At 36.0% G+C, this 13,496-nt stretch overlaps 1 long non-coding RNA gene across 1 annotated transcript; it reads right to left on the bottom strand.

The window, feature by feature from the left end:
• Positions 1-487: 487 nt before the first annotated feature.
• Positions 488-1,394, bottom strand: LOC147846009 (uncharacterized). The gene is made up of 3 exons (XR_015481141.1): positions 1,360-1,394; positions 952-1,038; positions 488-567 (listed from the first exon to the last, which is right to left on the bottom strand). It is a non-coding gene; the product is annotated as an uncharacterized LOC147846009 (long non-coding RNA).
• Between the last annotated feature and the right edge of the window lie 12,102 nt (positions 1,395-13,496).

Below are 13,496 nucleotides of genomic sequence, written 5' to 3' on the forward strand. Positions count from 1 at the left end.
CTATTAGCCGACTCAGAAACAACCCAACTTTAAAATATTACTAATTCTGGTGTCAAATGCTCAACAAGGTCTGAATTCACATGTTCAAATGCAATTCATCTTTATTTCTATTGCACTTTTACAATGTAGATCAATGATATCAAAGCAGCTTAACATAGAAGTTCTTGTAAATTGAAGCTGCTTCAGTCCAGTTTTCAGAATTGAAGCAGTAAATGTCACTGCTGAAAGTCCAAACACTGAAAAGCAAATCCACCGATCCACCAATCGTAGCCAAGCGATCCAGTGGCGACAGTGGCATGGAAGAAACTTCACCAACTGACGAAAGTGTAGAATAAAATCCCTTGAGAGATACCAGGCTCAGTTGGGCACGACCAGTTCTCCTCTAGCCAAACTTGTGCAAGGCCGCAGTCTAGGCACCGGAGGCTTGAAAGTTCACAAGCGGGTGGTCAGGCTGGCCCATTGGATCAATGCGGAAACTCATTGATCACGTGTCTTTTAGGATTCACTCCTCCATGACCACCACAGCATCTGGTCAGGATTTGGCCCAGTCCAGGATTATGAAGAACTCTGGATAAGGACAAACAGACTAACATAAGCATAGAAGAAGCTTGTTTAAAAAAAATGAATCATATACTGGTTAATTATTTTGAAGCATGGCAGCTAGGTTGGGGTAGTTTTCAGCTGGTACTGAGCAACTGGCTCCTGCTCATAACCTGCTCACTACCATGTTTAAAAGATAACTAACCAGAATGTCCTGTTTATTTTTTTCCCTAACAAGGTTTTACAAAAACATTGTAGCATTTGTGATGGGTTGATTCACTGCAGGACAGATTAGACTATTTGTTTTATGTATTCCTAATAAACTAAAACTGACTGAATACTGATACAACTATTGAGAGTGTCTCACCTAATCCAAGTTCTCAGTTAGCTGGTGAAAGAAGGATAACTCACTGTTGTTCATGGTTGTCATTCTCTTCACTACTTCTCCTGCCTTCTTCTGGCTCACTCTGGTTGTTGCTGTGCATTTTGTTTCATCCTCTGGAATTATTTATACAAAAATTTTTATTATTTTATTTATTACAAAATATTTAGGCAACATGAAATGGGGAAAAAAGACATTTAATACATAGACAAATGCATGTATCCCAATACTAATTATTGTATTTTGAAATGTCTGACCCATGACAGACCTCAATCTGCTCAAAAATATTATAAACAAAGATAAAAAAACCCCTACTAAATGGTTTAATAAAAAAGGGAAAAAGATTTTTTTATTTAGCTAGCAACTAAACATGTGACACATTTTGTATTAAAAGTAACGTTACTATATTGAGAAACAAATAGATGTACAGTACTTACTGTTGTATGAGGTCCAGTTTGCACAGGCAAGCTCCACAACCTCCACACAACCTCCACACAACTTTTTTTTTTATTTGTTTACCTTGGTTGCTTACTGGTCTTGCTTATTTTTTAAGCATAAGGCTGTGCTGATCAAGATGTTCCTCCGAAATGCTGTTTGTTTCTTCAGACAAAACCTGCTGCTGTGCCAGTGCCATATCTAAACAGAAAAAAATATAATGGTAACAATTATGTTAAACCAAATGTCAAGAGTTGTGATAAAAAATAATTAGCAAACAATAAATAGCAAAAAGGTGGTTATTAGCATAATGCATAGAGGTAAAATTGGTTTTATATTAGCAGATTCAGACTTCCCCCTTAATAATTTAATTTCATAAAAGTATTATTTGCAAACTCTAAATAGCGAAATCATTTTAGCAGCTAACGACTATCAAAGTACAACATGCTCACGGTCAAATAAACAGTGTTAATGTTGATTTCAAGTGATACTGGCATGCTAATTCTGGTCGAATATTCAAAGTAACATGGTAAACAGTATAGAGTCTTCTAAATGAACGAATGTGCGAATATATAAAACCAACTTTACCTCTATGCATATTGTATAGATTTACGTTAACGTTCTTATAGGTTACGTCGCGATGTTATTTTCTCAAGCTAACGTTATAAGTTACTCTAAACCAGAGAAAAATAAGTTTACAACATCTAATATATATAGTATAAATCAATATAAGTTAAACGTTGCACGTTAAAATGAGTTTGAGTCCAATTCAGTATAAACTTAGCTCAGTTTAGCTAACAGTTAACATTACCATTTTAAGATCGCTTCAGCCAATGTTGCCGAGCAAACAAATGCTAATAGAGGTGCTCAAATCAATGTCGAGTGTTGTCAGCACAGACAGACGCGCTTTTACCTGGATTATTTGATGGTCTTTCATTCATATTCTTCTGGGGGAAAACACTCTCTGCCGGACCGTTGTCTCGTGCTAAGTGTCCTCCAAAACTGTCTGCATACCTCTGGTTCCCTCCTAAACCAAAACCCGCTGCAACACCGGTTCCTATGTAAATAAATAAAAAGATATGACGAGAACAATGGCTAATAGTCATAAACAGTCTTATTTAAAGTAATAGTTGTGTTAATGTAATAAATTAAATAAAGGTAACATCTTAATAGATGATATATTTCTCAAATGGGCGAAATAACGCCAAGCCAGAGAAAATAATAATAGCCAACTTTATACTTTACTTTGTTCTATTCTCGTTCACAAAACATTCTGTAAAATGAAACACTGCCTCAGCTTACCAGAGTAAAGTTTGTTAAATCCAGTATGTTCTTCAGGCACACTAATAAATTGTCCTCCAGAATTGCTCCAGGGTCCTCAGGCAAAATGTGGTGCAGAGTAGTCGAATCGCCGCAAGGTGGCGTTGAAGCAGTTGTGGAAAATACAGTATAATACACGAATTTTTACAAATACAGTACATCGCTGTATATGTTGTTCGACGTCACACTAAATTCCCATAATGCAACGGTAAATACAGTTATTTACCGTAAAAGGAATTTGCAGTATTACACTGGGTGAAATACAGTAAATAACTGTGTAATTTACAGAAATGTCTAACAGTGTATACAATCCTCATGCATGACTGTTAGCTGACGTGCTCCATAGTGATAAACAAATGCTGTTTCCCAAATGGATTCTGCACACGCGATTTGAAGCAGAAAGAAAAAAGTCTGGCTTTTGGGTGCGTGTTTAAACAGATATACACATAATTAATCATAATAACATAAAAGGATGTCGATCTTGGTGTTTTTTTTTTTTTCCAAACACAACTAATTTTGTCTTAAATGAGCATAAAATGTAAGGAAAGCAGTTGAATGCACCTGTTATTTAATGTAATAAAAAAATCTTAATTAATGAGAGATTCATTCATTGCTCTTTATTCAGAATGTGTAAGTTATACAGTGGAGAAATGGCTAATGAGATTTGATAGCTGAACTGTTTGCTAATGTATTTGCTGCTAATGTATATATTTATTTTTTCTTTTGTTAATAATACTTTTAAAACATGACTGACTATTTTACTGTTTATTTACAATGAAACAGCCCCAAATAAACATATTTAGTAATTTGGGGATTTTTTTGGGGGGTCCCTTATTATGGTGGGCATATCCCTTATTTTTACATCACAATGTTGGTAACACTTTACAATTAGGTTCTTTAGATAATGCATTTACTACCATGAACAAATCATGAACAACACATGTACAGCATTTATTAATCATAATTGAACATTTACTAATGCATTATTAACATTCAAGTCCATGCTTGTTAACATTAGTTGATGCACCATGAGTTAACATTAACTAACAATAAACAACTGTATTTTTATTAACTAACGTTAACTAACAAGAACAAATACTGTAGTAAATGTATTGTTCATTGTTTGTTCATGTTAGTAAATGTATTAATTAACATTAAAAAATGAACCTTATTGTAAAGTGTGACCACAATGTTGACAGGTATGTGTCTGTGCTATGTGTGTGTGTGTGTCTGCGTGTCTGCGCTGTGTGTGCTGTGTGTGTTGTTGCAACTCTACAAAAAAAAATGTATCAAATACTGATTGGTAAAGTTCTTACTGTAGTATTTCTCACAAACGTTATTTGAGATCTGCTTCCTGAGGCAGCCGAGGGCGGCGATAGACCTTTTTCACAGCGGAATTAAACACCGGAAGCGCCCTTCGAAGCAGTGTATCGATATTTCCGGGTTCGCTACACTGTTAACCCTTACTGTAGATTATGCAGTAAATAACTGTTAAATAGCCAGTGTTTTGCTGTAATAAAAGGAAACAGTATTTTACTGCAAAAGGAGCAGGATTTGTATGAGATTTTGTAGGGCAAAGAATAAATTACAGTAATTTACTTTATGTACCACTTACAGATAGTTACTGTGATAATAAATGGTAAATTACTGCTCAACCATTATTACCCCATGTACTCTGATGCTTTATGTTGCTATATATATATATATATATATATATATATATATATATATATATATATATATATATATATATATATATATATATATATATATATTAGGGATGTAACGGTATCAGAATTTCACGGTACGGTAATACCTCGGTATGAATGTCACGGTACGGTATTTATTGAATCATTTACAGGAAAAAAAAAACTTTTGAAAATACTCCAAAAAAGTGCCAAAAGTGTCAATGACATACAAATTAGCCATCTATCTGTTAGCTTTGAAACAGGAACTTCAATTTTAATAACAAAAAAATTATTAAACCATGTAAAAAAATAAAGTTTCAATTTAGTATTGTTGAAAACTCATCACATTTAACATTTAATCACTCACTTAGATAGAGATGGGTTTAAAGAAAAATTATCATATAATTATAATCTGGTAAAAGCTGGTATCTCTGGGTTATTTACAATGTCCCCTGCAACAGAAAAAACCCCTCTCATTTGGGACTGAGGTTTCTGGGACAAGAGAGATATGACTTGGCCCATGTTGACAGCAGTGGGGTAACGTTGCGCATTGTCTTTCCCCCACTTGAGAAGACAAACCATGAGTGAGATAGAGGTCTCTTTGCGGTACAAGTCAATGTCTGCATCAATCTGAACAGTGTGCTGTGTTTCTGCAGTCCCCATGACTGTTATTAGTCGTATTCCCCAACTTGCAGGCACGTGCACACATAGGGCTCAACCTGTGCAGTGCACATGCCCTTTTTAGTCTTGGATAGAAAATGCCCTTCCAAAACGATCAAAAGTGCCCCCGCGACGCGACACAACCTCCGTCCAGTCCAGCCCTTCAGTAGGCGCCCGACAACTCCTCTCTTGAGTATGCGCGCTCAACCCCGCCTCAGCGCTTTACAATACGCGCGCCACAACAGCTGATCAGAACGCGCGCGACAGCACCGCTATTCAGCACGCGCGGGGCGACAACACCGCTTTAGGTTCGATCATTTCCATCTTTTTTTCATCTCCGCTACTAGCAGCACACTCCATTTCCGCATTACTGGATCTGTAGCGACAACAGACCGCAAAGGATTATGGCCACGCCGGGGCTGATGGGAAATGAAGTTTCAGCTACCTCCCGTTCGCTTCATTCGCCTGAGCAAATTTTCTCTGAAGACCTATAGTTTTACCGAGTCATGTGACTTCGGTAATATCGAAAAAATTTAATATTGCGGTATGACGGTATTTACAATACCGTTACATCCCTAATATATATATATATATATATATATATATATATATATATATATATATATATATATATATATATATATATATATATATACACTGTTCAGTTTTGGTATGTGTATGGTCAGTATTGAGGAGAAAGTGAGACAATGCATTGATGATAAGCTAAATTTCTCTGCAGCCATCTCTGTGTTTTCTTTGGTTCCTTTTATGTTTTTAACATTGAGTATCAGAAGTCAACCAATGTCAATGTCACAGAGCTAATTAAAAGGTATAGATATCGACGAGATGCATTTAAAGGCAAAAATATTCCCACAGAGCAACCAAATTATCACAATCATTTTTATAACTTTGTTTGCTTTTCTATAATTAATCTAATTTGCCTAGTTTAGCTTTTTAATTTCACTTTAAGCTGAATATTAGTATTTTGCTAAATAACTAGTAAAAATGTGTTATTTAAAAAATATCTTAAACAGCACGTACATACATTTTTGCAGAGACTCAATGAATTTGTTTGGAAAACTTCAAATGAAGTAGGTAAAAGTGGCATCAACAGTATAGTATAAAGACTTTCCTAAATAAATGTATTAATCAGGTTATTTTATTTATTTGTTTATTTTTATTACTACAGGTTTGGAACAACATGAGGATCAGATTATTTATTATTATTATTTATTTTATTTATGTTTTTGCTTTGGATGAAGTTTTTATATTTTTATTGTTTTTATTCAATGATATGTGCATGATTGTGATAAATGTAGGCAGTTCCTTTGAAAATATGCTATGTAACAGGGATTTCAAACTCCTGCAGGGCCGCAGCCCAGCAGAATTTAGTTCCAGCCCTGCTTCAACACACTACCTTTAGATTTAGTTTGATCAGGTGTGTTTAATTAGTATATCTGCACTGTTACTCTGTAGATTGTGCAGTAAATAACTGTAAAAAAAACAAAACAAAAACAATGATTTAGGCATCACTACACACTCCCACAGGATGTCCGTCTTATTCTAAACACAAAGGTGTTAGAAAGAGTTTTTAGAAAATGCTGGCCCTTTAAGGGAGCCAGGTGTTTGATTTGTTTACTGCTGAGTGTGCTCTATTCTCTGTCTATCAATTCAGATTTTGAGTCTGATTTGTTTTAGGCTTTAAATAAGAATCTACAATTAGTAAGTAAAATGTTTTCAAATGTTTTTGAGGGTTTCTAAAATAAGGCTGTGTTTTAAGTTGTATTGTTGTTGTCTTGAACTGTGTACTTGAAAGCTACATTGTTAGCTAGTTAGCCTCTCCTCATATAACTTCTTACATTACTTTTGTTTAAGTAAGTATATGTATTTATTGGATATTGCATACTGCCATAATGTACAGATGCTAACAGTTGTATGTTTCTTTCTGGCAACTAAGCCAAAATTAAATTCCATCATCTCAGTAAGGGAACATGTGCACATCATCACAGGGAATCACAAAAACATGATACACATAGCCATCCACACACAAAAGCTCCCCTGTCCGGTCCCAGGTTGTGAGTTTGTTGCTAAGTATTTATCAGCGCAGTGTTTCCACCTATTTTGTTTAACCTATAAGTTTGTTGTCATGAGATAATTATAACAATAAAAGATTGGATCCTTTGGTTTTTCGGTGTTGCCAACTTTATTTTTGTTTTCTATAATTATTTTTTACTTTTTATTGAGAATTGATACAGTTTTTAATTATTTAAAACTTTAATATATATATATATATATATATATATATATATATATATATATATATATATATATATATATATATATATATTTTTTTTTTTTTTTTTTTTTTTTTTGCATGGTCAGCATTGAGAAGAGAGTAACACATTTCACTGCAGCACTTTGTGTGTGTGTGTTTATTGGATGTAATTGTGATAAATGTTAGCAGTTGTTTTAAAAGTATGCTATATACCAAGGGTGCTCAATCCTGTTCCTTGAGATCTACGTTCCTGCAGATTTCAGTTGCTATCCATATCAAACACACCTAAATCAATTAATTAGGACCTGAACACTATGTGATAATTAAAGGCAGGTGTGTTTGATATGGGTTGCAACTGAAATCTGCAGGAAGGTAGATCTCCAGGAACAGGGTTGAGTACCCCTGCTATATACCATGGGGGTCAAACTCCAAGTTCCAAGTTCCCACCCTGCTTCAACATTACCTGTAGATTTATAACAAGCCTTAATTAGTTTGATCAGGTGAGTTTAATTAGAGTTACAGCTTAAATTCCCGGTCACACTGCACTTTTCTCCCTATAGACTTCCATTCATACACATGTGAGTACTGCAGAACTGGAATGGTAGCTCATGCAACAAATTTCATAATTCGCAGCATTTGAAAGTTCAAGCTTGGAGAACACTGAACGCGAAATCACATCATGTGATTGCTTGAGACCAATCAAAGATCAAAACATGACCTCTCTGGCTTGCTTTTTCAATCTCTAATTATTTTGGTTAATTCCACTACTTTGTTTAATTCCACTTCGCAGTGTAGTATGACAGAAATTGCATGCTCAAACGTTAGTGTGACCGCAGCCTTACTGTGCAGACCTGTAATATGTAAGACAATATTTATATCTGCTGATTTCTTAATTTTGTTATACATTTTCTGTTATTTATTTGTTTGGTGCCAAAACAATGAAATAAATTTGTCTGAAAAAATGTTATGCCTTCTATTTTTAAATAACAGCTAAGAATACTGATTGATTTTAGTAACACTACAATAACTATATATGACATACTGTTAATGTGTATGCAGTATAATGCTGTGATTTGTAACACTACAGTACAATAATTAACTGTACACAGTTTCCAGTTAGTTACCACTGCTGCTCTTACAGTAATTAACTGGCAAAACTGTTGCCAGCTACTTACTGTATCGGTTCAGTTACAGTAAATAACTGGCAACACTGTTGCCAGCCACTCACTGTAATGGTTCAGTTACAGTAAATAACTGGCAACACTGTTGCCAGCCACTCACTGTAATGATTCAGTTACAGTAAATAACTGGCAACACTGTTGCCAGTTACTTACTGTAACCGAACTTTTACAGTGAGTAGCTGGCAACAGTGTTGCCAGTATTCTACTGTAAAAAACCCCGGTAAGGTCTAACAGTGTAGGAGTCGCAGAGACATGACAGCCTCGGGACAGCGGATGACTTTCTCACGGTCAACTTTGCCATAATTTGGACAGGAAGATGTTGTTCGCTGAATGTGTAAAACTGCCTTAATAAAACAGCATTTAAAAGATGATACCGATTTGCAGAGTTTGTGCAGAAAACGTGTCTTACACACAGTGTTTGCAACGTCAGGTTCCAGTAAGGTGCACAGCCAACAGCATAAAATCTGCTCATTCAAGCCATTCGTAAACTAGATTAACCTTGCTATTTAACATCCAGCAGGATGGGTTTTATGTCAGTAGTCCCGTCTGCAAACTGTGCTAACCCCCTCCTTCCTTTTTATTCAGAGTCAGATATAGTGAATGGCGAGGTAGCTGTACAGGCGAGTTGTTATCGGTTAATACATTACAGGTTGTTTAATGCTCGTGAGGTTTCTCAAGTCTGAAAACACGTTAGCTCCTACTCGTGGATAATATTCATTTTTATTATTTATTTAAAGAACAGCAAATAACATTTTAAACATTAACACATTAAAGTAACACATTAAAGTAACACATTAAATAACACATTAAAGTAACACATTAAATAACACATTAAAGTATACTATCTTTATTATATAACTGACTAAACAAATAATCTTGCTGTCAAACCAATTAAAAACCAATTTGTATGAACTGTCTATTATTCCAAAATAACAACAATGTAAGGATACATGACCATGATGGGCACTTGTTTGTGGAGGGCAGATAGCTTAACTGGAGTTTTGTCTATATTATAATTACTCATCAAAATAAACCATAGACCACCAGTCTTTAATGAAACATAATAATCTCCGCTTTGAAATGCATACAGCATAAGAATGTACTCCCGCATATAACTTGAAACGGCATTCAACCCCCTTTAATATTGTCATCCATGATTTTCCCTGTCCTTCGTCTTTCGTGAGATCGTGGTCATTAAAGTAAGAGTGTCGTTTTTGAGTTGAAGCAGCTGGGAACGCGGCAATCACAGCGATGAGATGACCCTGCCATTCTTTCTTGCTCCGTCGCATTGAAACCGGATGTTGTGGTACACTGCTTCGCTTACCGGAACCAGGAAGTGTGAAAAAGGCCTATTGAGGCATTTTGCTGACAGGCACGTGGGAACGGTGGGCGGGGATGACTCGCCTTAAAGGCCCAGTGCAAAAAAACAGCAACAACTTTTTCCCAGCTATAATGCAGACATTTCAAACAGCTATAAAAGATATTCTGATGGGTGTTTTGAGCTGAAACTTTACAGACACATTCTGGGGACACAAAATACTTAAATATGAAAAATGGGTAACCTATGTGCCCTTTAACATCAGGTTATTTAAAGTTAGCTAAGAATACTGATTGATTTTAGTAACACTACAATAACTATATATGACATACTGTTAATGTGTATGCAGTATAATGCTGTGATTTGTAACACTACAGTACAATAATTAACTGTACACAGTTTCCAGTTAGTTACCACTGCTGCTCTTACAGTAATTAACTGGCAAAACTGTTGCCAGCTACTTACTGTATCGGTTCAGTTACAGTAAATAACTGGCAACACTGTTGCCAGCCACTCACTGTAATGGTTCAGTTACAGTAAATAACTGGCAACACTGTTGCCAGCCACTCACTGTAATGATTCAGTTACAGTAAATAACTGGCAACACTGTTGCCAGTTACTTACTGTAACCGAACTTTTACAGTGAGTAGCTGGCAACAGTGTTGCCAGTATTCTACTGTAAAAAACCCCGGTAAGGTCTAACAGTGTAGGAGTCGCAGAGACATGACAGCCTCGGGACAGCGGATGACTTTCTCACGGTCAACTTTGCCATAATTTGGACAGGAAGATGTTGTTCGCTGAATGTGTAAAACTGCCTTAATAAAACAGCATTTAAAAGATGATACCGATTTGCAGAGTTTGTGCAGAAAACGTGTCTTACACACAGTGTTTGCAACGTCAGGTTCCAGTAAGGTGCACAGCCAACAGCATAAAATCTGCTCATTCAAGCCATTCGTAAACTAGATTAACCTTGCTATTTAACATCCAGCAGGATGGGTTTTATGTCAGTAGTCCCGTCTGCAAACTGTGCTAACCCCCTCCTTCCTTTTTATTCAGAGTCAGATATAGTGAATGGCGAGGTAGCTGTACAGGCGAGTTGTTATCGGTTAATACATTACAGGTTGTTTAATGCTCGTGAGGTTTCTCAAGTCTGAAAACACGTTAGCTCCTACTCGTGGATAATATTCATTTTTATTATTTATTTAAAGAACAGCAAATAACATTTTAAACATTAACACATTAAAGTAACACATTAAAGTAACACATTAAATAACACATTAAAGTAACACATTAAATAACACATTAAAGTATACTATCTTTATTATATAACTGACTAAACAAATAATCTTGCTGTCAAACCAATTAAAAACCAATTTGTATGAACTGTCTATTATTCCAAAATAACAACAATGTAAGGATACATGACCATGATGGGCACTTGTTTGTGGAGGGCAGATAGCTTAACTGGAGTTTTGTCTATATTATAATTACTCATCAAAATAAACCATAGACCACCAGTCTTTAATGAAACATAATAATCTCCGCTTTGAAATGCATACAGCATAAGAATGTACTCCCGCATATAACTTGAAACGGCATTCAACCCCCTTTAATATTGTCATCCATGATTTTCCCTGTCCTTCGTCTTTCGTGAGATCGTGGTCATTAAAGTAAGAGTGTCGTTTTTGAGTTGAAGCAGCTGGGAACGCGGCAATCACAGCGATGAGATGACCCTGCCATTCTTTCTTGCTCCGTCGCATTGAAACCGGATGTTGTGGTACACTGCTTCGCTTACCGGAACCAGGAAGTGTGAAAAAGGCCTATTGAGGCATTTTGCTGACAGGCACGTGGGAACGGTGGGCGGGGATGACTCGCCTTAAAGGCCCAGTGCAAAAAAACAGCAACAACTTTTTCCCAGCTATAATGCAGACATTTCAAACAGCTATAAAAGATATTCTGATGGGTGTTTTGAGCTGAAACTTTACAGACACATTCTGGGGACACAAAATACTTAAATATGAAAAATGGGTAACCTATGTGCCCTTTAACATCAGGTTATTTAAAGTTAGCTTTTTTGTAAGTAAAATAGTTAAATTATAGTTAAATAATGCAATTTTTATTACAGAAGTATCCTCATTGAATCCTTTTTCCTTACGCAATGCATTCTGGGTTGGCTTTATCCTTGTGAAGGATGTATGCTATAATTGGCAGCATAATTAATTTGCCGCGTTCGGAGCAGCCTTCGCGTCTGGAGTGATGCTCAATAAAGGTCTTCATATCTCTGTAGGAAGCTCAGGTTTTGAAATCTGATTATATCAGTCACCAATGTCACCATGTCCTCTGCTGTTAAAAAGAAGAATCATATCACTAATGGTTGGTCATCATTATGCTAAGATGAAGGTCAGTTTATTGACAAAATCATAAGATCTTCCTATCCCCCTTTTTCTGAAACTGTGGGCATCAAAACATATTCTTCTCTCGCTTTGTTCCTCCTCTCATTCATGTGTTTTCTAAAACCTGGATGGAAGTCATCGCTCACCTAATTTGTTGCTTGGAAATCTGACAAGAAGGCTAATGCCATATGGCATCATTTAGAAATGTGCATTGTATAAACTCAAATCATCGCTCATTAGTGTCAGGGAGATATCTGCAGAAAATTCACACTGTTATTTATAGAGTCAAAGAGAAATAAATAAGAGACTCCAAAGGGCTTCGTGTAGGAACATCTAAGTCAGTACCAGACTTTTATAGCAAGCTGTATTTTTTCTCTTCCGGACGTGCTAATAACTTGACATGCAAATCTGTTTCTTTACAGATACAGTTATTAACATCAAGTAATCTGTGAGGTATTTTGTATAACAAACTACAAACTATTACACACACCACTGTGACCTGCCATGTGGTACCGTCGCTTTAATTCCCAACGCACTGCTAGTTGTGTTGCCAGCGTGATCTTTTCAGAGCTGTTTGTAGTCACAGAGTCTGAAATGAATAAACAATGCGAATCAGAAAATTGATTTTCTTTTCTCTTGAATAATTGTGTTTCATTAAATCAGAACATTTTGTTGTCAGGAAGTCAAAACCTTAATTGCGCAGCCTTAAATATTCACAGCTATTACGTCTCATTGTTTTTGGCAGACATGTAAATCAGATTTGTTTTTTGTTTCTTTTTTGCTTAGAGACTTCTGTTTTTGGATCAATGAAAAACCTTAAACGCTCATATACCTTTACATTCCACAAAATATTCTTTATGGAGTAAAAAGGTTCTTCACAGGGATAGTTCATCCATTTATTCATTTTCTTTTCGGCTTATTAATATGGGGTCACCACAGCGGAATGAACCGCCAACTTATCCGGCATATGTTACACAGCGGATGCCCTTCTAGCTGCAGCCCATCACTGTGAAACACCCATACACACTCTTTCACACACATACACTAAGGACATTTTTAGCTTACCCAATTTACCTGTGCCACATGTTTTTGGACTTTTGGGGGGAAAATGGAGCACCCAGAGGAAACCCACGTGCACCCAGGAAGAACATGCAAACTCCTCACAGAATTGCCAACTTACCCAGCCGAGGCTTGAACCAGCAACCTTCTTTTTGTGAGGCAACAGCACTGCCTATTGTGCCACCGCGTCTGCCATAGTTCACCTGAAAAAAAATAATTTTGCCATAATTTGTATTTATTTATTT

The sequence above is a fragment of the Danio rerio genome, chromosome 3 (genome assembly GCF_052040795.2).
Source record: "Danio rerio strain M-AB ecotype USA chromosome 3, GRCz13ab, whole genome shotgun sequence".
Taxonomy (NCBI): domain Eukaryota; kingdom Metazoa; phylum Chordata; class Actinopteri; order Cypriniformes; family Danionidae; genus Danio; species Danio rerio.